Source organism: Argiope bruennichi, chromosome 2 (genome assembly GCF_947563725.1).
Source record: "Argiope bruennichi chromosome 2, qqArgBrue1.1, whole genome shotgun sequence".
Classification (NCBI taxonomy): Eukaryota; Metazoa; Arthropoda; class Arachnida; order Araneae; family Araneidae; genus Argiope; species Argiope bruennichi.
In genome coordinates this window covers 73,832,183-73,844,654 of record NC_079152.1, presented here as the reverse complement: position 1 = coordinate 73,844,654, position 12,472 = coordinate 73,832,183, and positions in this window count along the sequence as shown.

Sequence of the window (12,472 nt, the reverse complement as noted above, 5' to 3'; positions counted from 1 at the left end):
TTTTCTGTGCCTAGTTAGCATGAGAATTCCGTTGCTCTGAATGATTGTCTAATTTTTTAAAAACAGATTTTTGGTTTATTTTCAAGCTCTTTTTAAAATAAAAAGGATATTTTAAATAAATTGCCAATGAGAAATTTCTCTTCATGGATTTTTAAAAACATCTTGGGTGATGCACAGAAATTCATCCAAATGTAATTTTTTTATATTGTTGTTGTTTCTAATGACACTTGTCACAGAGAAGCCCACTGACAAGGTCAGCGATTTTAAGCCGAGAGAGCATCTCTTGTTTTTCAGTACTGCTATCTAGGGCCAAGAGTACGTCTTAGCTACTCACGCGTCACAACCCCTTTTACGGGGCGGACTTCAGAAATGCATTTCATTCAGTCATCCATAGATCGTAATTTAGACCTGAATCAGAAAACGATTACCTCTGAACCAGTACCCCCAGTGGTATTACTTTCGACATAAAGCACTTCGGGACCACGGCAGATTCACACGTGCGCCAGCCACCAACACACACGGAGAGTCTTCGACCAGAGTGGTTCGAACTCTCTACCAGACCGAAAACTACCCAGACCGATGACAAAATGTACCGTGTCAATCATCCTGGAGGAGGCGTGGTTGAGGGTTCGTATAATAAGTAAAAGTGACGTTGACCTCTTTTCATCGCATGCGTAAGGATTGAGGGCTTGTATATATCTTCATAAAAAGTAATAAAAGGTCACTTCTTATGAAGACAAGACTGTTATTTTAACAAAAAAAAATCCTGAAGAACGAGATGAAGTCAACAGTAGTTGAGCCAAGTGGATGATTGATATTATTGTGAATTTAATGATGACTTTTTTTCTTTTAAAAAAATAATTGAAAAGTCAGAATAATTTGAAATTTTTCACCTCGGAAAGAAGATTTCGATGATTTAAACCGAGATAGAAATTTTGATTCTCAGTTTATTACAATTTAATTTATAATCAAATAATTAATTCAAACAATAAAATAACTCATAGTCAATTAATTTTAACTATTTAATCAAAATAAAAAATAAATTCCTTGATTGGTAGACTATATAATTTCTTTAAAAAAATTAATGAATAAAACATGCAAAAAAAAAAAAAAAGGCATAGACCATCAAAGAAACAATTGAATGTCGATTTTTAATCAAGAATATCTAATATTTTTAACATCTACTTTGATAAAACTTTATCTACTAAATTATTTATAGACAAGAAACAAAATTTTTAAAACCAAAAATTTTAACAAACTCCATTAATTTATAACAATATCTTTCGATGATTAATAAATTAATATTTTTGATTACACTAATAATTATATGTATTATGTCAACACATGTTTTGTAACTAACTCTTTTAAAAGAAAAATCAAACATTTTCTTTATTAATTCCTGATTGCTACAATATTTGTTTAAAATAACGTAGAAAATGAAGGTAAACATATGAAAGTGTAACCTGCAACATACTTTAAAACTCACCAAATAAATAAATACTTCAATATATTCTATTTTTCCAATAATTTTTAAAAATCAAGTTTTTGCTTCAGAAATATAAAAAATATATTTCGGAATTAACCCAAAAGTAGGACATTTAGATTTGTGACTTTTTTGAGGAGGAGGGGGGGGGCGGTTTTTATTTACTAAGGAAACATTACAATGTCTTTCAGATAATTGGGTAAAAAGTACTTAGAAAAAAAAGGTAAAAGTACGGAAAGTTTGCAAAATAATCTGAGCATTGGATTTAAGAATACTAGTAAACTATATCAGGGCCCTGTCTAATAAAAAGCATTCTTTTAAATTAAATCTTATTTTGAAATTAAATGAGCCAGCTGGAGTGATCTTTCCAAAACTTCATTATTATGCTTTAATAAGGGCGTTATCCCTTTCATTATTCTCACATAAAATTTCGGATCTTGGATAAAGTCTTGTATCTTTATTATAACATTCGCAAAGAGCGGTTATGAAGTATAAATCTTTGTCGTAAATTTAGTGTTTTTACTGAATTTTTCGTGTGATTTTCGACGGTTTTTTTAGAAGCCTTACTCCATAGCATACGGTTAATAGAAACCGAAAAACAAATTTGTGTTTTAGACGTATTTTCCCCCGCAATCCATTGAAAACAAAATTTGATACAAAACTACAATTGTAGTCACAAATTCCTAGATCAAATAGAGTTTACATGTTTGTGAAAATTCTATTTCTAATATACGGAACAACAGATGGTCAACTCCTTGACAGATTTGGTTCCGAATGTAATAGACATCTATAAATAACATGTTAAATCTATGAACCAAATTTTATCAATCTAGCTCTATTCCTTTTATCATATATTGGCACAACTGAACAGACTGACTACATCTGAATGGATTTCGATCAAAATTTGGTAGAAAACAAATTTGGTGTAAATACCATGAACCAAATTTCATTTGTCGAGCTCAAAGTGCTATTGAGTTATCGTGTTCCAGGACAGACAAACAAACAGAGAAACTTTATACCAATTTTTTTTCTTTTGTAGTCATTGAGGTTTAAAACGGAGAGATTCGTCAAAATCTAGAGTCAAATTTTTTAAAGATTGTAATAATTACTCTATATTTCGTCAATAAGAAAATTAAAATTTTCAAAAATAAAGAAAAACTTTTTTTAATATTGGTTATTTGTTTATTGCTAGTATTTAAAACCTAATTTCGTAGGATTTTGTTTATGTTTGTGATGTACAAAGAATTATATTTTAGGTGCTTTATATAAAACCTTATTATCTAACCCTTTATGCTTTTTTACTTATCGTGTTCATCTGTACTCAAGTAGCTCTACAGACTTCCTAAGAATGGATTTCGTTCAAAATTTTAATAGAAATCTTCAAATTTAGTTTGAAATCCATGCATCAAATTTCGTACATGTAGTTAAAATCGTTTTTCAGTTATCATGTTCTAAAAACATGTTTTCAAACTCTGGAAGATCTGAAACGTAGACAGTAATCAAAATCATGACTTTCAATTTACTTAAATTTTATTTTATTTATTTATTGATGTATTCGAGAATTATAGTTTTATGTACTATCTACATGCACAAAATTTGGCGCGTGGTTTTTATACTAAATTTGTAGATTTCTATCAAATTTTGAACGAATTCCATTTTCAGGAAGTCTGTATGGCTGTTTGAGTACAGATGAACACAATAAGTACAAAACGTAGAGAGACAGATTATAAAATTTTATAGAAAGCACCTAAAATATAGCACCTATATTATATTTTAAATAATATCTAAATGCGATAATTTAAATAAAAATAAATGAAATTTGGTAGGTAATTTTGTTACTAAAATTGCAATCCTGTTTTTCTGTTATATTTGGAATTCGGGGTTCAATCGGCAGAAGAAACCGTTCCTAAAATACATACGCAGTTTGCATATCTATATTAAGAAGCACAATACTCTCATTTACGGAGCTCTGAAAATAAAAATTTGGATACTCGTGATGTATACGACCTTTATTAAGGTCCATTTTTGTGGTATGAGGAGGGACGATAACATCATCATTAGAGGGATACAAAAGTTTCAGGGAGACTACTTCTGTTAACGGTAAATTTAGCTGCGATTTTTTTTTAAAGTTAAGATTGCGACTTTAAAAAATATTTTGATTAGTTTGAATATTAGAGTGAAGATCGACAAAATTCCTCGAATTACAATAAAATATTTCCATTGATATGATGTGGAAATTCGAAGAAATCGTAATGCTTGAAAACCATTGATGAGACTTTAAATTGACTTTCATGCAAATATTTGTCTCTTCAGAAAAAAATTTCACTTTCCATTTGACAGGTTATAAAGATAAATTTGCAAAGGTGCGAATTTTCTTAATTTTCTCATCTTTGGTTTTGAAAAATTTCAGTCAGTAAACCGGAAGGCGTTGACAAATTTTGTTTATTAAGCAATAAAATAATAAGAAATACAGCTCTTCCGTCATTTTCCCCACCAACTTTATAAAAATAGAGCAACGAGAACCAGCATGAGTATTCTAAAGAATTATCACAAGCAATGCTTAGAAAATTTAAAGAATATTCATATTTCTAATTCAAAAATTCTATAGTTTAACCCTTTCCCCCAACTATCCTAGTCATAACTTCAGCATTAAATTTATTAAAATATTTGATGTGTTTAAATTACATGCTTATACTTTATTTACAATATATATGCACATATGATATTTTGCATTACCAGCTTTACTTACAATCTGCTTTAACCCTATAAGCCCTAATCCTCCGATATCGCCCCTTACGACAGGGATCAAACTCAGGCGCTTTGGGGAGGTTAAATTCAGTTAACTGCCCCAAAGCGCATTTAACCACCGCAAAGCGGTTTAACGGAGCTGTGTTTTACACAATTAGATTTAAACGAAGATAAATATAGCCTCATGTCCTGAATGCTCCTTATTGTGATATTTATTTTAATATAATCTTGTTAGATCCCTAAGTTCTGTTTCCAAGAAAGGTATTAAACATTTAACAGAACGCTTTTGATACTTTTCTTTCACTTCTACATTATAGCCTTTCAAATTTCCAAACTTTTCTTCAACCTCAAATTTTGTTTCAACCTGTTTCAAATTTTCTGTCCTTACCAACATTACTAGTGCCTTGCTAAAAATTCTTGGGGCATTCCAGTAAAAGATCATTACAAAAATTGTGAAAATACAGAAGCAAGTTTGATAAAAAAAAATCGCAGTTAAAACTTGCTGGAAAAAATAAGCCAGGCCCTCTTTGATAACTGATGATTTGTATAAGTAATGCAAAAAATAAGGCAAAAATCATAACTACTTTATACCTTTTACCAACTTAAATTGCATGGTAATTTTTTAACTTCTTAAATTTCCTTTTAATAAATGTACCCGTATTTAAGAAATAATTTTTTTTCTTTCAAACAAATAAAAGATTACGTTAAATAATTTTAAAGGATATATTGCAATACTTTTGCATTTCAATTAATAAATGATGAATGCTTTATTTCAAATTTCATCATGTATTTAATTTATTAAAATATGTCCTGAGATCAACAGAGACAGTTTAGATTGAGTTATTTTCTGATAGCAAGTCTGGCATAACTAGCGATTCCTTAAACCCAAGGCATAATCCGGAAGTGAGGCAGCATTCATTGTCACGAGAGAGACGCGGATCACTTAGAAATCACTTCAGAAAAAGTTTGATGTTAGCTTCAATTAGAATGGCATCAACTTATCTTGGGCAATTCAGCTCATCTTAGTTAAAATTTGGCATTAACCTGAATGAGAATACGGCAATAAATCGGATGAAGCAGTTTTCGCAGAAGGATGTTATTGTATTACTCATATAATTAAGTGATGTAAGCATTCTCTTTAAGATAACTTTTAATGCTGCTAAAGTAAAAAGAAGTCGAAACAGGATTCTCTTCTTCAAATTAAGAATAATATTCCCTCTTTTTCGCTGTAACTAAGCCTCTCAAAGGATTTTAACTAGTTATAATCAAAATTTTAGTAATAATTAGAAAAAATCGTAATGTATATGTCTAATCATTGTGTGTTTACGGCAATGTTTTGAATTTGTGTTAATTCACATATAGGTAAATATTCATAATTGTAACAATTACTTTCTTTTCTTAATTTTATTGGAAATTCATTATAAAAAGAGCTTGAAGCTGTAATGCACTAAAAAAACGAAAATTTTGTAAAAGTGCATAATACGATTGCTGCAGGTCCATTACATAGTGTAAGAAGTGTTACCCGCGATTTGGATCTACCAAAAACGACAGTTCTCAAGTTCTGCGCTTTTCCCTATTTCCCTATTAAAGTTTCTTTATCGATTCCAGCGCATCCAGATGTTGCCACCTGGAGAAAAGCAACAGCATATCGATTTTGTGATTTTTTTTTAGTCGGATCGGATGCAGATATCAGATAACCGCTGTGAATATAATGATGTGGCACATTTATTCTTAATTGGAAACGTAAACTCTAAGAACTTCATTCACGATGCTACTGAAAATCTTCATGGTATTACACCAGCTTTTACATGAACCTAAAGTGAGTATATAGTGAAACATCGCAAACATGTTCATTCACTGTCGACACTCCTTCGAAGACACTATTTCTATAGGTATGAAAGCACGCTCCATCGCAAGTGTTCGATATATAGCAATATTGCGCTAGATGGTGCTCCTCCATACGTGTCTCTTTGTTCGATAAATGTTGTAACAGTAATTTGATGATAGAGTCATTTTCCATCTTTCTGTTTCGTAGCCGCTGTCATCCCTCGATCTCCTTCCGATGGATTTCTTACTCTACAGTAACTGAAATCTAAGGTTACACATGAAATTCACAAAATTTATTAAAATTGAAAGATATCGTGAAGAATGGAATTATACAGATTCCTCCTCCGTTGTTACGTTCATTATTGTTGCCAATAATCTTCGGCATGCAATGCGTAAGCGTCTGCGAAAATGGTCATATTGGAAATTTGTAATTTCAATGAAAAAGTTTTTTTCGTAACTTCTATCTGTGTCGCCATTGATCTTTTACAATAATCTTCAATGAAAATGTTTGGTGCCGCCGATTTTCGTCATACGTTTTGATTCTGTTTATGGTTTTTCCAAAGTGTTGATCAATCGACAAACACAAAAAAGGAATCGACTTTTCCAATGTCAATCTTTTTGACTTCAATCATATGTTTCCTTTCTCCGTGGTTTTGCTGCTTAAATTGGTTATTGAATTTTGATAGGTTAGAGAATATCTCTTTGTTTACATTATGGGTAGGAAGTAAAAAAGTAAGTGAGCTATTAAATTATTTCCTTTATCTAAATAAATTTGAGATGGAGATGCTTTATCCTCTCATATTTTCACTTTTACTTTCACGACAGACACTTTTTTATTATTTTCATAGCGTCTATGATATTTTCTGAATTTAAACATCAATAAACAATGACGGCTTTCAAGATTTTAAAGAAACAATTACTCATTAAATAATATTTAATGTTGAAAATAAATCGAATGTCATTATCCACTCATATGGAAGATGAGAATGGCATTTAAAAAGTAATCAGAATATATTTTTGCTTTATCTAATGGATTTGCTTATTACAGAGTTATAACTTTTTCCACAAGCAAAGCTTAATATATGGATCTCAGAAGTGTAAAGCAGCTTTCGCACAAGGCCAACTTTTGTGGCGCCATAGAAGATCACGCTTACATCAGGAAGATTAAGTTAACCCAATGGGAAAATGGTAAATAGTAGTCTCATCGGGACAATAATTTGCCGTTGTCCCGAGCATGCGTAATAGTTGGCCTCTTGGGAACACACATAAACATTAAGATATAAACAGAATAATTGCAAAGATCATGTCAATCTTTCGGAGATCAATTGTCAATCGCAGCGAATTTAACATAAGCATCACAAGGCTTCTTGCGTTTCATTTTGACGATCTCTAGAAAGTGACTATTCCGATTTTGATTCCGTATTCTTGAGATCAACTTAGCTTTACATTTGAGAAAAAATTTCTTAGGAATTTAATATCTATTGACTTATAAATCATGGACTAAAAGGTATAAATAATTCAAACAGAATTCCACTTTTTTAGCACATTAATGAGTTTTAAAAATCTGTTTTTATAAACTTCATATAAAAATATAATAAATTGAAAATTTCTAAACGGCCAACTTATTGAAACGATGTAAATTCTATAGTAAAAAAAATCCATGCATTTACATAATTCATTCATTAATGTTCTATTATTTGCATATACTTAAATAATTTGATGGATATTTTAAGTGTTTCTTTTGAGATTCTTGCAACATATTTAAAGCAAGTTTTATTTCCATTGGTTATCACGATGTTTAAGCCAAACCTTTTAAGCATAAATGTAAATTATCCGAAAAAATACTTCTAAAATATTTTATTTTTCATCTGTTTTCACTTATCAAATTATCCTAAATTGCTTAGCATTAATTATCCTTTATTAGAAGTTAAAATAACGCGAATCCTTTTGTCATGCAATAATTAATTTTAAAATTTTCAAAAAATTTTGTGTTCATGCATTTAAATAAAATATAATTAATACTTAAATAAATTATATTTAAATATTTTGTATAAATCTAATATATCGGTAATGTGTTGTGCTCATTTCTAAATACTTTTTCCCACCCTAATTAACTTAAGACAGATTTAGCATTTTAAATCTTGAGTTCAAAATATTTTTATTGTATTTAATTTGTCAAAAATATTCTAACTTTTACAGGTAAATTAAATTTATGAAACAAAATGGATTTATTATGAATCCCCCCCTTTCCTTCCATATTGTTTATTTAACCAATAATATCTGATTAGTCAGCCAATCAGAAATCCCTTGAATTAAAAATGAGTATTTGTTCAACATGTCTGATCGATCAACATGGTGAGCAATATACGCTAAGAAAAAATATTAGTGCATCAAATAATTGAAATCAACGTAAATTATAATTTTACATGGATGACTTTTTTACAGCTAAAATATTTTTTAAAGAAAATAACAAATGGATTCTATGATTAATTATAATATAGACATAGACTTGTTATTTAAGGTATTCATAAATGCTTTTATTTAATATACCATGTTTCATGTTTGTAATATGGGATTTTTATTTGATTTTACTGCTTTTCTAAAATTTAAAATTCAGAAATTTTTGACTCGTGTGTTTTTGAAAATAATAAATGCAGTATTTTCATAATTCATCAATTCATTTCATAGTTCATTTATCATTCATTCATTTCATTTTCGTTTCATAGGTGACGCCACTTGTTAGTAAATTAAAGAAATTTTTCTTCAAGGTTCTGAAATATTTAGAGCAATGGATTTTAAATCCCAAGGTAAAAGATAGAAATAATAAAATAACCCTTCGATAATCAGTGAGTGCTTTTAAAAACTGTATTTTTAAGCTACTTTTTCATAAAGAAATTTTCTAATCAATTTTTTCTTCACCCATTTCTTGGTATGTTAGAGAATTGAACATTAGTGCACTTGTGTAATCTGAATGTCGCAATGCACTATGTATGTATCTATATATCTTCAAAAAGTTTTTCGCCAGTTGCAACGTCGTGATGTTTCGGAGTTCCGCTTTGTGACAAAGTGGTCACGAGCACCTCCACATCATAATTTGGAATAGTAATTATAATTTCTAAGTTTAGGGAAAGATTAAAGTTAATTCAAACAAGTTTAGACGAGCGCATAAATCTCTACCGTCATAAAATTTGGTAAAATTGTTAAATTAATATTTTTATGATATAATTATTAATATAAAATAATATTTTGATTATTTAAGGGGAAGAGAGATCTTTAATGGAATTACATTGCATGTGCCTTTTACTATGGGGACTGAATTAACTACTTTAATTAGTTATTTTTGAAAAAAAATCCAGAAATTTCACGCGTGTAGCTCACCGTAGGTATCTAAGGTAGAAATAGGAATAATTTTGAGAAATTTTAATCCGTCAGATTGATAATAGATTTAAGTCAGATTGATTCTAAGTCTTTTTACGGACGGAAAATTAACGTAAGAATTTTCATTTGCACCTCTAGGTCTTTTTCTAACTGGGCACAGTCGGATCATATGCTGGCATTTGAAGTAACTCGTTACGAATCTGGGTAATAAGTTTTTCAGTAAATCAATATTTAAAGTTTTATTCCAATCTGCAATGGCATCTGGTAGTTAAGAAACAATAGATGTCAAGATCGGAAATTAAAAAAAAATTAAATTATTTTAAAGGGTTAAATTTTTGATTTGAAAATTTTCAAAAATAATTTTAAAGAAAATTTAAATAATTTAAATAATTTTTATCCAATCTAGTATACAAAAAAAAACCTTAAATTATTTATTTTTACTGATGCTATTAAAATTATTCAAAAGTTCGGATTGTTTGAATTAGCTTATGGGTATTTAATATATATAAAGTTTGCAGAAGATTTTGTTATATAAAAAATTACTTTAAGAATTGCCTTTATTCCAAAGTAATGTTGATTTGATTTATACAGTTTTTGTATTTTACGTTAATGTTCAATTTAAATAATTTTTTTAAGTAATTATTATTATATAAGATAAAAAAAAATTGACTTTCTGCTTATTTTAAAATACATATATATTATATTTTTGACAATTTCATTTAAATTGCTTCTCGCTAGTATAAAAATGGCATTTTGCGATCGCCTTTTATTTTTTTCATTATGTGATGTTATTTAGAATTTCTTAAATTTGAATTCTCTTGATTTCATCATATTTTGATATTTTCAGAACAGTTATGGGTTAACAATTTAATTCTGTGCAGGTCCAAATTAAAAGTATGCTGTTAGTCACCGGTGACTGGCATGGCACTTAATGGGTTAAAATTATATTAAGTTCGAATATTTAAAATTCAAAATTTAAGTTTGCTTAATTTGTACAAATTTCTATAATTCAGAGGATACAAAATCCTGCAATTTTAAAATGTCTGGAAAACATTACATATCGCAAGCATTATATATATATATATATATATATATATATATATATATATATATATATATATATATATATATATATATATATATATATATATATATATATATATATATATATATATATATATATATATATATATATATATATATATATATATATATATATAATCGAAATGTTTAATGCGTATTTTAATTCTTTGTGAATTGATTCCATTGATAGTTTTAATGCAGTTAAAATATATCTTAATCAATCGTATGAAATACTAAATATGGTTTCATATTTAGAATTAAATGAATCAATCTATTTTCCTAATAAGGCAAATTTATTTTGAAAAAATTAGTCTATATCGTCGGCCAAAGTATGAAATTTTATTATAAAATGCTAGCCTAATTATAATAGACATTAAAAGAAACAGAAATTTTTACAGCGCTTTAGTTTATTGAACTTTAAATGAAAAGAAAATTGTTTAAGCAAAAAAAAGCATGCATGTTATATGCATATATATATAAAATATACTATATATTTTAAATAATTTACATAACCATGAAATGAGAATATTGAAATTAATAGTGTCAATGTTACTGCATCACATCATTCAATAAGTCTCTAGTCTAAGAAAAACAATTTTGTTTCTAGTAATTCGATTTTATTCATCAGCATACTCTTCTTCAAGAGTGATGCATTTATTCCAACGACCTTTAAATTTTCAATACCTTTTTTTGTCGTACAATTTATCTTTGTCTTCAAAATAGGAACCAGTTTCGGTAATCACTTCTTCATTTGAGTCAAATTTCTTTCCTTGGAGCATATTTTTGATGTCTGCAAAAAACCAGAGTCGCTGGGGACCACATATGGAGAGTACGTACGGTGGGTGAGAAAGCATTTCGGAATGCAATTCGTTTAATTTATCTATCGTTCCCAACTTGTGACACGAGGCTTAATGGAACAGCACTTTTCTCTTTTGCGTGTGAGGTCGTTTTTCTTCTTGGTTTCTACACTCAATGGATCCCGTAATGCCATATAATATTCGCTATTGATAGGTTTATCTTTCTCAAGATAGTCGAGCGCATACCATGCATAACCTTGCCAGCTGACTGAGTTTTTGGTCGCTTTGGACGACTTTCACTGGCTGCTGTCCACTTAGCTGACGATTCAGGCGTGTAGTTGTGCATCCATATTTCACTGTTTGTAACATACCGAAGCAAGAAATCCTTTTTATTTTGCTTGAACAGCTCCAAACAGTGTCGATGCGTAATCGCTTCGGGACCGGAGTGAGCAAATGCGACATCCTTCAAAAATAATTTATGCTTGTTCAAATTTTTGTGTAGAATTTTTAACACACCCTTTTCCATACCTTTAAGGTGTCAGCTATTTCAAGTAATTTTATTTTACGATCTTCCTAAAATTTTGGGGGGATTTTTTTTTTAATGTTTTCCGGAACAACTGCCGATTTGGGCGACCAGAGCGTTTCTCATCATCTGTGTTTGCCCACCACATTTAAATTCAGCATACGAATCAATAATAGTTGATATCCCTGGTGCAGAGTTTCCGTAAACATTATCAAGTCACTAATTGACTTCAACAGTATTTTTTCCCATCAAAAATCAATGTTTAATCAACACGTAGAAATCTTTTTTATTCATTGTTCATTTCTTTTTTATTCGTATACTAGATAATTTTTAAAATGGATTAAAATATCAAAAAAAGTAAATTCCTAAAAAAATTTCTTCCAAAGAGTCTCAAAATGACGACACTTTAATGTTAAAATTTGGCTTATGTTTGAAATAACGGGATATATTTTGACATGTTACCCAAAGCTAAAATAAGATGACGAAATATGTTTGGCTTAGAAAGGGAAGTGAATTACAAATTTCGTATAAAATAACTAGTTAAAGATGGCATTAACAAGTTAAATTTGCAAAATATCAAGATTTATTGACAAAACATAAATAACTAAAAAACTGCTTGAAAATATTAATTTT